This window comes from Theropithecus gelada, chromosome 3, assembly GCF_003255815.1.
Source record: "Theropithecus gelada isolate Dixy chromosome 3, Tgel_1.0, whole genome shotgun sequence".
NCBI lineage: Eukaryota > Metazoa > Chordata > Mammalia > Primates > Cercopithecidae > Theropithecus > Theropithecus gelada.
In genome coordinates, this window is record NC_037670.1 from 181,948,892 (window position 1) to 181,963,184 (window position 14,293).

General features: G+C 55.2%; 1 protein-coding gene across 2 annotated transcripts in view; it reads right to left on the reverse strand.

Annotated features, from left to right (window-relative positions):
- The window catches only part of PTPRN2 (protein tyrosine phosphatase, receptor type N2), an 898,882-nt gene that overhangs the window by 336,387 nt on the left and 548,202 nt on the right, over nt 1-14,293 (reverse strand). The window lies entirely within an intron of this gene.

The window sequence follows — 14,293 nt, forward strand, 5'->3', positions numbered from 1 at the left end:
GAAGGCCCACAGGTGGGATGAATTGAGCATGTTCAGGGAGCAGAGAGAATGCCGCTCTGTCCAGTGCCCGTGAGCAGGGGAGGTGGGGGCAGGTGGAAGTGAGAGGTAGGATCTGGTACCATCTGGAAAGGCTGTAGCAGGGACACTTGAAGATCTAGTGACACCTAAGAGATCCCTGTATCCCTGTTGCTGCTGCTGCTACTGGGGGAGCAGGAAGTGGGATCACCCTGACAAGACTGGTGGCAGCTGGGACAAGAGCCGTGGCTGAGGAGGAGGGAAGGAGGTCAGCTTTCTGACGTGTCTGTGGGCCGGCAGGACTCACTGCTGCAGGCAGCAGGCTCAGGCACCCTTGGTAACAGGCCCACATCAGATCCTGAACCCCCGCACGTCGCACGCACATCCACAGACTAAATGCCAAGGAGTTTCCTAAAAAGGCCAATGACAGGTCGGGTGGACCTGAATTGTTACCACTAATTAGGATAAAAGAGGTTAACAGATGACTTGTGTCAGGGCAGTTTCTCAGAAAGTCTGAAACCAGCTCTCAGGCGTGTTTTGTGGAAGGCGCGGCTCTTCCGGTACAGGGCTGCGAAACCAGCTCTCAGGCGTGTTTTGTGGAAGGTCAGGGCTGCGAAACCAGCTCTCAGGAGTCTATGAAACTCTACCTGTTCTGCTTCTCAAACAGCTCACGTGGGAACACGGCCTCCCCGGTGGTGCCACATCCCTGCCATCAGGAGGGGCTTTGCAAAGGCGTCTCATGCTGACCGCATGTCTTTTGGCCTTTCTTTTCGAGAGCCAAACCCTTCCTCCTAGATAAGACACAGCAAGATACTACGGCTCATGTTCTTCCTAAGCAAAGCCGGAGACCACTGGGGAACTTGTTTAGCAAGGCTCTGAGTCTTTTACTCTCTTGAAAGCTTTTGAGCTCAAGACAGTCTTAGTTTCCGGCAAGGCGAGTCCATTCATTCACACCTAAAGCTACAGCATTTGTGAAAATAATGGAAAAGTCTTTAACAAACCCTTCAAAGTCACAAACACTCACGAAAGCAGAAGCCAGAACTAGACTTTGCTCAGAGGTGAGCCGCTGATCACAGCCCAGGGGTCCCCAGTGATGGTTCTTTCTGAAGAGGAGTCCTCAGCTCCCCCAGTTCCCTCTGGGGCTGCACACTTGGTTTCCTTCCTCAAGGGAGGCCTTTTCTGGCTGATTCTGCGTCACAGTGAGGTTTCATCCGTGGTGAAGTCGGTCCTGGTTTTGGGGCCAACCTCACTGCTCACGGGGCTGAGAGACGAGACCCCCGGAAGCGTGGCGCCGTGATGGTAGGAAGATGTCCCCCAGGCCCTCCTGGCGACTCATGAGGCTGGACGTTCTTGTCCATGACACGTGCCCAGTGGAAGGCCCGGAAGGCCGTGGCTCACTGGAGTTGACTCTGCAGAGCGCCGGTAGGGCCAGGATGCAGAGCCGCACACGCCGAGGGCCGCCCTCCCCCAGGCCGACTGCACCTGCTTGGCCTTGCCTACCTGCCATCTCCCATCACCCCCACGGCCCTGGCAGGAGCGATTGTTTCTCATTCTTTGTACAGCCAGAACATACTATAGGACCCGGTCCACAGCAGATGGCTAATGAATGTCTGTTGAATGGATAGACCAAAAAAAAAAAAAAAGAAAAATGTTGTTAATGTTCAAAATACCTGAAGGAGATGAGAGGACATTGTGTAAGTCATCAGGGAATGAAATTCCCAATAGAAAGACATGCTAACTCCAAGTTTAGAAAATATTATCCTTTAGTCCATGGTTTTCTCTGGAAACACCAAACGTAAGGACGTTCCACATCTGACAAAACCCTCTTCGTGGAGCTGTGGCTGCAGCAGCGACGGTGACGATGACGGTGACGATGACGGTGACGACGGTGACGATGACGGTGACGATGACGGTGACGACGGTGACGACGATGGTGACGGTGACGGCGATGACGGTGATGACGATGGTGACGACGATGGTGACGACGATGGTGACGGTGACGACGGTGACACTGGCGGCCGCACTTCTGCAGAGTGACCACTGTGGTCCTGATGCTAAGTCCTCACATCATATTTAACTCATGGCAGTCCTCTAATGCGGACACTATGGGAGCCCACATTTTGCAGATGGGGAAACTGAGGCAGCTGGTCCATGATGACTTGGTCGCTTCACAGAAGAGCCAAGCAGCCCAGCTCCAGGGCGACGCTGCCTCTGGTTCCTTTATCTACCTCTGGTGCTGCTGGTGGCTGACAACGCCCGCTTGTGTAGTCTGCTGTCTGCAGGGGGTGCCACCGAATATCATCCTCGGAGGTGTGGGCTGGACTTTATGACTCGCATCCGTTGTACAGAATAAAGCGCATGATGTGCAGGCATAAGAGGTATCTTGGCTTCCTGCTCAGTCGCACCCCCGGCCAGCAAGTCAACCATACCCTCATGTGAGTCCCAGAGCCAGAGCCCCCGACTGGGCAGCTGGGGGATCCGTGACCACAAGAACTGAGCTGGTGGGTTTGGGGTAGTGTGTCGTATAGCATCAGATAACTAATACAGTCTGTTTCCTCAGCAATACAAGGAGCCCCCAAAAGCCTCATAAAGAGAATCACTGAGGACTCCCTCATCTTTGAAATGTAATCCTAATTTCATTAAGTTTCAGTGACCATCACATTTTGATGACTCGGTAAAAATTCAGTACTGATGGAAATGATGACCGCATTATTACATCATTGAGGTTTCTCTGCAAAAGAGGAACTTGGTGATCAGGATATTTGTTTTATGCAGGCTGAGATGTAAACTTCACAGGCAGGCTGCACACCAGAGGGTAATTCAGTATCTGCATCTGAGGAAGAAAGTTCTTAAACCACTGACTCTCTTTATGTCAACTTACAGAGAATAACATTCTCCAAATATCTTAGAAATTCAGTCAAGTGTTTCAAAGCCAAACTAAATTACTCCAGCTATTTGTGGGAGAAACTTCTAGGACTGAGCAGCCATAAGATACAGCCATAGATACCATGTGATTCACCGGGCGTGGCAGCTCACACCTGTAATCCCAGCACTTTGCTGAGGCCAAGGTGGGTCAATCAATTGAGATCAGGAGTTCGAGACCAGCCTGGCCAACATGGCAAAATCCTGTCTCTACTAAAACTATAAAAATTAGCCAGGCATGGTGGCATGTGCCTGTAGTCCCAGCTACGTGGGAGGCTGAGGCAGGAGAATTGCTTGAACCTGGCTGGGCATAGGTTGCAGTGAGCCAAGATCGCACCACTGCACTCCAGCCTGGCTGACAGAGTGAGACTCCATCCCCCGCCAAAAAAAAAGATACTATGTGATGGTATTAGCATCACACCTGCCCACAGCCTTGGAAAATAGGCAGACGCTCCTCCCTTTAAGCTTGAGGAAACCCAGGCTTAAAGAAGTGACATGATCAGTCAGTTCCCACTGAGCCCCGCCTCCCACACGGACACTGGTGACAGGGGAGGCACAAATAGCCAGTTCTCACTGAGCCCCGCCTCCCACACGGGCTCTGGGAACAGGGGAGGGAGTAGCCAATTCCCACCGAGCCCCACCTCCCGCACGGACACTGGGGACAGGGGAGGAATAAGTAGTTCTCACTGAGCCCCGCCTCCCACACGGACACTGGGGACAGGGGAGGGAGTAGCCAGTTCTGAGCCCCGCCTCCCACATGTGCTCTGGTGATGCCTGTGCACTCTGGTTGTGTGGTCAGCCACTCACACAGTTAGATCAGTAACTTGCAGAAAGGTTCCTCATGTACCAACGTCGAGCGGATAAACAGCCTTTTACTCTAAGAGTGACCTCAGAGTTTGCAAGAACCCCCACATTTATTGGTCCTTGTACAAAGTCAGAGGAGCGGCAGACAGTGATGTCACAGGAACCATTTAGATAATCATGTGTGTGGACGAGACATGTTGAAGCCCTCCATGGTCGGGGACGCTGTTCCAGGACAGATGAAACTCACTTCAACCAAACCAATCAATATATTCAACACAGCAACACACACATAAATTTGACTCCAGTCATTGATAAAATAGTAAAAACGATAGTTTCTTTCCTGTTCTAAAAGGAGCTTTTCCCTTTTACTCAGTTAATTTAACAGGGAGTGATTCCCATTTTTTTTTTGTAGTAATTCAGTTTACCTTATTTTAAAAAATAACTCATCATACCAAATGATTTAATGACTTCAATGTATCGAAATTTTATTGGCTCGTAACTTATCAGGACTTACACCTATTTCATAAAACAAGGTTTGATCTAAAATGACCTTTGGGTGTTTCCAAGTTAATTAATTAGCAATGCTTCAGAAAGCCACAAGCTATGATGTGAAGGCTTTGAGTTAATATAACACTAGCTCCCGATCATACGAGGCCATTCTTCAAGGGTTTTGCAAAGCAGCGGTTCTCCAAATGCAGCCCTTACACCAGGCGCCACCTGGAAATTGTTAGAATTTGCAGAGTGTGGGTCCCACCTTAAACCCCCGAGTTATAAAGACGAGGAGGGGAATGCAGAGTGCGGGGTCCCCCCCAAACCCTGAGTCATAAAGACAAGGAGGGGAATGCAGAGTGTGGGGTCCCCCCAAACCCTGAGTCATAGAGACGAGGGGGGGAATGCAGAGTGTGGGGTCCCCCCCAAACCCTGAGTCATAGAGACGAGGGGGGAATGCAGAGTGCGGGTTCCCCCCAAACCCTGAGTCATACAGACGAGGGGGGAATGCAGAGTGCGGGGTCCCCCCCAAACCCTGAGTCATAAAGATGAGGGGGGGAATGCAGAGTGCGGGGTCCCCCCCAAACCGAGTCATAGAGACGAGGGGGGGAATGCAGAGTGTGGGGTCCCCCCCAATCCCTGAGTCATACAGACGAGGGGGGAATGCAGAGTGCGGGTCCCCCCCAAACCCTGAGTCATACAGACGAAAAGGGTGCTGATCACAGCCCACCCAGCTTCCAGGTGCTTCTGATGCAGCTGAAACCTGAACCCATGACTTTCAGGGCTGTGGCCTCCCCTGCCCCCGCCCACGCGTGTCCGCCAGCCCTGGGAGTGAGTCCGAGGCAGGGATTCTCAGGGACGCTGCCTGCACGCCCCGGAGGAGTAGCGTGTGCATGTGCACGCGTGTGCACGCGTGTGCTTGTGAGTGTGGACTTGAGACCGTGCTGCTGACCCAGTCCCTGGAATCCCTGTGCTGAGTTGTTCTCATGTGGCTGCTGGCCCAGGGAGGAGCGTTACGGATGATTGTAAGTGGAAACTGTCTGGGCATAATGCAGTTCATCAGCTCCAAAGCTGTGGGTCTAGCTCTGTGACCAACAGCGCTGGTGTCTGGACACACGGGGGCTGTTCTGGGGCTGTTGCTGAAGCCGTGGCACCTGGTGAGTCCCACAGCCTCCCTGGAATGCCTTAGAGCCGGCTCACCCAGCGCCGGGGGCAGCTCTTCCTGACTGCCAGGGGGCCTGTGAGATGGAGAACCTGCCTGACAGCGTGCACTTACACAGCCAAGCACCAAGAAGGAAAACGGTGTTTCATTAGCCATGGAGAGAGCTGGGAAGCCAGCAGCCTTCTTTATTCTGGCTCATATTTTCTCATTATTCTGAGGGAGTTGTACAGGTAACGACCTTGTGCAAACCAGTGTCCCTGCCTGAGTCCTCTTCACCTAAAACCACCCCACACGCCAGGCTCCACCCAAGCCAGCAGCGCCCGTTCTGGCTGGAAGTTCCCGAACCCAGGCCAGGGTGTGAATGCCAGGGGCCCTGTGAGTGCTGTGGCGATGGGCGCTGGGGGGCTGGTTCGGGCCGCCACGCCCTCCGTGAAGCTGACTCTCAGGCCTGCTCTCTGACCCGGGGCTGGGCTCAGCAGCCACGAGCTGACCACGCGGTGAGATTGTTCACTTTTCTCCCTGACTCCGGCTCACCTCTCATGCAGCTCATCCCCCACATGGGCTCTTATCCCACCAATCACTTCTAAAGACCCGCAGATGCTCCCCAATCACAGGACGTGGCCAGCCCAGTGCTCGCATCTGCCCCTGACTTCTGCACTGGGCCCTGCCTCAGCCACTGGCCTCCTGCCCCTCGTTCTCGGCCTCAGTCCCAGGCTCTCTGTGCGGAGGCCTCCTGGCTTCCCCACCCCATCCTGCTCCCCACCCGGTGCTACTCCCCACCCCATGCTGCTCCCCTGGCTGAGCACCCACACTTCTTTCCCCTTTTCCAAATCCCACCTGCAGGTGGCGGTCTCTAGCACGCCCCTTGTTTCCATGGGCCTTGACTGACACCTTGTTCACTCAACACTCCCTTTAACAAAAGTGACATCATCGGATGTTTGGGCCCTACTTGCATTCAAGCCACCCGGTACACTCCACATAAAAAGCTTGCACCTGGAGGCAACTAAATAATCACAACCAATCACTCTTTTTTTAGAAAAAAGCAGCAGCTCTCTCAATGTAGACCAATTTACGGGTCTAAACTAGAGAGACCAGGCAAGCCACTTCCATCTTGCGGGTTTGGCATAGTTGCCTGTCGACACCCACACTTAGAGGAAGTCATCCTGTGTGCGTGGTGTGCCTTCACAAGTAATTTCTATGGAAAACAGCCGTCCGACAGTCATCGGGCCCAAGGTGACCTCATTACCAGAATTTGTTCTAGTTGTCATTAGACATATCACACTATGTCACTCAAAATGGGAAAGAAAGAAAAGATACTGACATGCGGCCCCAGTGATTAGAGATGAAAATGCAGTTATACCATACGGTCCCTGCTTGGAGACTGTATGGATAGGGTTTAAGATTCAGGCCCCCCTCAGATCCATCACTGTGGTCTCGAAGGCTCCGTCCTCCTTCGGTTCTTTCAAACTTCTCTGTGTAGGCACAGCAAGTGTATCTTCTACTCACTGCACAGCCAGCGCTGCTCTTGAACAAACTCCTGAGTGAGGTGCACGGAAACCATTCGTCCAAATCCAGAGGGCTGGGAGACCAGCCAGACAGCCCACCTGGCTGACAAGACCCAGCCTCACTCAGAAAGCTCCTCCAAGACGCCCCCGCGTGTGAAATGCTTGGTGTTGAGATGTAACGAATCTCTCACTGCTGACGAGAGAAAGGCCAGAACACAAACACACTTTCTGCTTCCGGATGGCCGGAGGTGGGAGGAGGGAGGGGTTCTGAGCATCTTCTCTGGAGCTCAGTCTGAGACGATAGCATGAGACCCACACCCTCATCTAGAGTCCCGATCTCATACGTCCGGGGGAAGCTATGGGGAGGGCGCTGCAAAGCTGCCAGCAAGTGTGTCTGCATCTGATGAGTCACTGCTGGATGTGAGGCAACCTGAAGGCTCCACCACTAGGACGCAGGCAACACTGCCCAGCGGTTGAGGCTCAGCTTTAGGACCATGGACTCTGGGGGCAGACAAGGGCCTGAGAGGTCAGCTAGTCCAATTGCTTCCTTGTAGAGATGCAGAAACTGACGCCCAGAGAGGCGGGGCACCCTGTGTGGTCACCGTGGTCAGTGGCAGAGGTGGGGCTGGAGGTCAGCACGGGCTGCATCTGTCTCCATCTCCCCAAGCACAGGTCATGCCCGCTTCTCTCAAGTGGCTTCTCCTCTCTGTGGCCGTTTCCCTCTTGCCTGCCTGTCTGCGACATCTGCCCTATTCAGACATCACACTTCCCTTCCTCCTCACTCAAAATTCCCATTCGCTCAGCATTACCACAGTTTGATATTAGGACGGCTTGATTCAAGCCAACAGTGCTAAATTATAACTAATGAAGCCTTCACGCTCCATGGGGCTCTGCCGTTGGAAGTACTAGTGAAACCCAAGGAACATCCAGTTGGCAGGACTGGAAGTAACTGGGCAGAGGAGACATTTTGGAGCAGGTGGTCAGTGCCCACCCACTGAGAAGAGCTGCCAGCTTCTGACCCACTCCACCCCCGTCCAGGACCCTCCAGAGTGAACCTGGAGCAAGGGGGCCCAGTGACTTTGGGGTCATCTGCGTGGTATCAGCAACAGCCACAGTGAGAGGGAGGCTGCTGGACACACTGGGGTTCACCTGTGTCCCAGGAGAGCACCCCTTTAGGATGTAACGGGCTCATGCACGGGAGTAGCCGCCGGTACACACCTAGGGAACGATGGTCCCCTCCAGCAGCCAGCGGGGAGCCCGTGAAGGTCACGGCCAGCCATGAAACAGCTGCACCACCCAGCACGCCGCCCACGCTTGGTCTCCCCCTGGACACCGCCCACGCTTGGTCTGCAACAGAGATTCCATTTCTCCCTGGGATTAGGAGGCACAGAGTGTCCAGATCTGCTTCTGAAATCTCTTCCTCCCTTAAGGTAAGGTGCTGTGTGGAGCTTCCTGGAACCTAAACGGGGGCAACATGACCGGGTCGCTAAAGGGGGTGAGGTTACCAGTCACTAAAGGCAACGGGGGCGTGATGACCAGTCACTAGTGGGGGTGAGACAACTGGACACTAATGGGGGCGATCTGACCGCTCACTAATGGGGCTGTGATCACCACTCACTAAACGGGGCGAGATGACTGGTCATTAACGGGCGGTGAGATGACAGGTCACTAATGGGGGCGTAGTGTCCAGTCACTAATAGGGGCATGATGACCAGTCAGTCAGTCACTATCTCTGCATAAGAGACCTCCCAGGGGCAGAGCAGACCTGATGGATGGCAGGAGCCACCTGGTCCCACTGCTGAGTTTGATGTCTGGATGCTCAATAGCTGGAGGAAGCGGCCTGTTGGTTCTGTTCACACTGGGTGAACAGTTGGAATATAGGTTCCTCAGGCCTGTCCGAAATGCTATCAGTCTTTCTCTAAAGATGGGGCAGTTATTACGCAGCGTGGGATCCACAGTTACAGAGTGGATGGGGGCTAAGAGCATCCATTCTGCAGAAAGTGGGACATTCAGTACAATAGGGAACCTGCTTTTTGATGCGGCGTCCCCGTGGGGCGGCCCCTGTCACTGCTGACGTCTCCATCTCTGATGCCCCCGGCTCTCCCCGCACCTGTTGTTTCCCATGTCAATGCAACAGGGATCCAGAGAATGGTCTCCGGACATGCCGGGGACTGGGGTCCTCACCCCTCCCCCTTTTGTCTTCTGCAAGCCAAGGCCAAAGCTGCCTCCTGTAGAGGGAGAGGAGAAGCTGCGTTCCCCGCCTTTCCCGAATTGTTTGTGGACTGTGAGTGACACATGTCCTGCTGCACCACGGGAGCACCAGGGAACACCATGCTGCTGTCCCTGGAGCCCCCATCGGCAGGACTGTGAGTGACACATGTCCAGCTGCACCACGGGAGCACCAGGGAACACCATGCTGCTCTCCCTGGAGCCCCCACTGGCATCCTGGTAATTTCCAGCTTGTCTCCCAAAGACGGGCTTCTTCACACTTTGGTCACATGGAGAAATATCAGTGCAGTCTCTGTCTCTCTCTCATTTCCCCCTTAATTGCCATGATGTTGCAACTCCCAGGCGTGTCCCCAGCTCTCCTGACGCTGTTTGCAGTGGCCGGACCCAGCTAAAGCAACTGAACCTCCAGAGCAGAGGACAGTGTCCTGCCCGCACGTCTCGATGTGGCCCCAAGCATTTGCCTCTAGCACCACAGGAGGGTCCCCCGGCTTTGATGTGCAGAAAGACCAAAACCAAACGCATTCCCAGGCAGATGCGAGGAACAGTAATGAATCAGGGACCCTTCTTAGTGCCGTTATAAGTAACAACAGTGAGTCAGACGGGTGCAGACCCTTTGGAAGACCCAGTCTGCAAGCCCCAGGGAGCACAGAGGGTGCTGGAGGGAACCGGGGGAGGGATGTACAGATGAGAAACGCCTGTGACCTGGTCCCAGGTCATCACTGACTAAAGCTCCCACTTTTATGCACATCCACGCTTTCTAAAAAACCACCGACAACAAAAGGGTCGTTTCCTGGCCCCCAGTGGGGTGCGGAATGTCAGCGCTGGGCTGCTCTGGGCAGCATCGCTACACCTGTGTCCCATTCTTGGGGGGGCATCCCCTTCTCACATCTGTGTCTAAAGCCAGGAATGGGCAGTGTGACCTGAGGGAAATCAGGGACACCCTCTGTGTCCTCATCTACAAACATGTCTCTCGTATGCCAGTAAATGAAGAAAAGGCAAGACCTAAATCCTGAACTCCGACAGCTGTAACACGTTCCTCTGTGCCAAGGAACGGACATTCTAAAGCTGCAGATACCCCTGGGCTGCAGGCTGAATGGGCAAGAAGACCCCGGCACAGCTCAGGTGTCTGAGTCCTTCCAGAAAGAAAGACTGTGGTTTTTGGCCAGGCACAGTGGCTCATGTCTGTAGTCCCAGCACTTTGGGAGGCCGAGGCAGGCAGATCGCTTGAGCCCAGGAGTTTGAGATCAGCCTGGGCAACATGGTGAAACCCTGCCTCTACTAAAAATACAAAAGTTAGCTGGGTGTGGTGGCGGGCGCCTGTAGTCCCAGCTACTCGAGAGGCTGAGGTGAGGGGATCACCTGAACCCAGGAGATCTAAGCTGTAGTGAGCCAAGATTGCACCACTGCACTCCAGCCTGGGTGACAGAGCAAGAACACACCTTTAAAAAAAAGGAAAGAGAAAAAGAAAAGAAAGAAAGACAGCCGTTTTCATAAGGGGGTAAGACTCAGAGGGCAGAAGAAAGCGGAGTCTTGTCGGGGGCACCGTCTGTGGCTGGGTCTGAGGGACCAGGGCCGCCGGAGCCCCTTCCTTTCTGCACCGCTCTGATCAAGTGCATCTAAGGGGAGGAGGGATGAGCGGGGTGGAGGCTTCCATGGCCGCTTAGCTATGATTCTGCTGGACACCACGGTCTGGAGGAGGCAGCGGGGGCAGGTGCCACCTCACCTTCTGGTACCTGACGGCCCGGAATGACATATGCTTGTCACGTCCATCCCATTTCACAGATGGGAAACAAGGGCTCAGGTAACTCAAGGGAAGCAGCATTGGGAGGTCAGGGCAGGCCTTCTGCCCAATCCCCCGCCCGCTGGCTGCGTTCTTTCCACACTCGGCCAAGGTCTGTGCCCCCACATCCCTCCCTGTCCCGCCCAGGGCTGCACTGACCTGCCTTCTCCCCGTCCTCATTAGCTGCAGAGAAAACTCTTCTGGCGTCTGTCAAATGCAGAGCTGCTTCGTGTCCCTTCTTTAACAGTAAAAATTGTTTTCTTGGAAATAATGAAATCGAATTTGTATTTCTCAACAAACCTGCCCTCCATCCCTCTATGAAGTAAAATGCAAGTTGCTCTTCTGAGCTCCAAATACACCGAGATGAAAACAAGCCCAGGTGACGCTGCAGCTGGAGACCTGAGTTAATGTGAGTGCAAGCCCGGGGCAGAGCGGGTCCAGATACATAATTCATGCGCGCCACTGGGGAAGACCGGACACTCGTGAAGTTCAACAGATCATAAGCTGGATCCAGGGCTGTGGCAGGAACACAGCTTCGCAAGCAGGTGAGTGACCCAGAGCACAGAGGGAGGGATGGGGACAGGTGCAGCAGAGATCGGGCACAGGCCAGGGATGTATCACGGCACCTGCGCACAGGAGTGGCCTCCAGGGGCTCCAAGTCCTCTGGGATCCAGGGTCTCCTTCCTTCAGGGCACCCCCACCCACCCTCCCCCCAAGGCTTGGGCCATACTCCATGCCCCCGTGCCTGCCCTGCACCCACCTCTGGCAAGCTCGGGCAGGGGGAGAGCGAGACAAGGTGAGAGAGGAGACGGTGGTGGATGGGGGAGCAGGGCAGGCTGGGGGTCGGGGCACAGGGCGGTGCTGACAGTAGGATACGCTGGTCCCCGTCCCAGTGAAGTCCCAGGAAACAGTCTCTCGGGTTGCTGGGCCAGCACTCAGGAGCTGGGGCTGCCTGGTGCACAAAGCACGTGGACCAGGACACTGGAATGTCACTGAGCTTCCCTCCAACACAGTGGGAGAGAGGACTTGGCACAGAGTGGCTGAGTGGACGTGCAGGCTGGAGTGACCAGCCCAGCCCCAGCGCTTACCAAGGAGTATTGGGGAGGGGGCCTGAGTCTCCAGTCGGGCAGAGAGAGCTGCTGGTGTCAACCCTGCCGGCGGGATGTGCCCAAGATCCCGAGTCCAGCAAACTTCCCTGGCCCTGGCCAGAGCCCATGTCTGACTCTGAAGGTGTGGGGGGTGTGGACGTGGCGGCACTGCCATTTCCACTGCCAGGCTTTGGGGTGTGGGCATGAGGGCACTGCTATTTCCAATGCCAGGCCTGCTGGACATGCTCCAGCCTGGGTCACAAGCCCAGGCCACCGAGCTGCCCTGAGAGGCGCCCAGCCTGACGCAGCACAGGGCCACGGGCTGAGGCACGACGGGCTCTGCTCTTTCTCAGTCTCCCTGTGACGGGAATTGTAATCCCATCCTCAGAGGGTGGCTAAGGGGATCCCCAGGAAACTACCCAGCCAATTCCTGCCACAGAGACACTTCAAACAGGGCAATGGCCGGGATCTCTGAGGTTTCCTTTTCCTAACCAGGAACAGATTCTCTTTGACAAATGGGTCTTGCTGCTTGTCCTTATGGACCCAATGCCGTGGGCCCGGCCTGCACTTCCTGGTGGAGTCCTGGCCCCACCCGCCTCCTCCACACACATCCTCTTCACCGAAGGAGACTCACAGAGCCCCGGTGGCACCGGGTGCTACCCATGCGGAAAGCAGAGACTCAGGGCCGGTTTCCCTCTGGCTGAGTGAGGGGGAGGGAGGGCAGACCTGTTCCCTGTTAAACCCTGGAGCTAGCACAGACCTGCGGCCCGCCTGGGACCCAGTGAGGATCTGTGGAGACGGGAGGTGGGCAATGGGGAGTGTCGAGGTGAGAGGTGTGTGGGGCTGTTCCTGGCAGGTCCCAGCAGTGACACGCCCAAGGCTGGGGACCCAGGATGGGGCCAAGGGCACCTAAGGGCCGAACAAGAGTGAGATTAGACCCCCCAGAAGTGAAGCACCCAAGGCTGGGGACCCAGGACGGGGCCAAGGGCACCTAAGGGCCGAATAAGAGTGAGATCAGACCCTCCCGGGGCTCAAGAGAGGCTCCCAGCATCGGTCACAGCCCACACCCCTCGCAGGCCTGCATGACAGTGAGGCCTCCATCACCATCCGGCCAGCACAGGCACAGCCCGGACATGCAGGAGGCTCCAGCCAGTATTTGAGAGCAGACGCCTGAGTGCTGGGACTCGGCCTGCAGCTGGCATTTGCCCAGGGAGCCTGGTGGCCCCCATGTGCCACCCGAGCTGTCAGGCACTCAGCATGTTTTTAAATTATATCATTTTTTAAATTATATCATCTAATACGTGGAAAATTGGGTATCACTACTGTAAATGAAAAGCAGAATCGTCGCTGTGAGGAGAAGACCACTCTAAAGGTGAGTTCCATGAAAAGAGAACACCCAAGTGTTGTTCTTTTAAACGTGATCGAAGACTGCACGGCGACACAGTCTCTGGAAAGGGGCTTGTCGTGGCCCCCAGAGCCTCTCGCTCTCTGGGATGCATTGGGAGTGGAATCGCCGTGCCCACGGGGTCCCTTGCAGCCTCCGAGCTTCTGCCTGTGGGAAGAGCCGGTGGGAGGGGGACCGGCCACGCGGTCTGTACTGGGTGGGTCTCTCAGCGCCGCCTCATTCTAACAGGAGGGCTCCTGAAATCAGGGCCTTACGGTGCTAAGGTTTTAATAACACATTAGAATACACAGAACTAAATAAAAATAAAACAAAACAAAATAAAACATAAAAGCTGTAGACGATTTTCTGCTCTGGAAAACACCGGTGAACGCAAGCCTTTATCTGGGGGTCCCCTGGAGGGGGTTGGGGTGGCCCCACAGAGAGCAGGGAGCAGAGGCAGATGCGGGGGCCACACGCCACGAGGAGCCCCCAGGCACCGTGGCCACAGGACAGCCGGGCTTGTGGACCGTCCTCCAGAGTCCAGCTAGAATTACCGCCCACACCTAAACCTGAGAACGAGCACGCGACGGAAAGGCCTTTTGGCTCCTTCTGTTCAGGAAGCACAGACAGTATCTTCAGTTTTGCCCACACAGGCCCCCTGAAGGGGACACACAGACGCCAGGAGACAGACGTGCGGCGGCCGGGTCTCCCTCTGGGGAGCTGTGGTTTGGGCGCCTGAGCCCGGAGCCCCCGTCTTGCTGGGAGGCGTTGCCTTATGACGGTGCCCACGGGGCCACAGTCCCCTCCCCAGGCCACGTGTCAGGAGGGTCGTCGCGGGTGGGTGGCCTCTAGCTGTGAGCTGCAACTTTCCACTTTCTGGTCACGATCTCTAACTCATTTTCCCACAACATATTA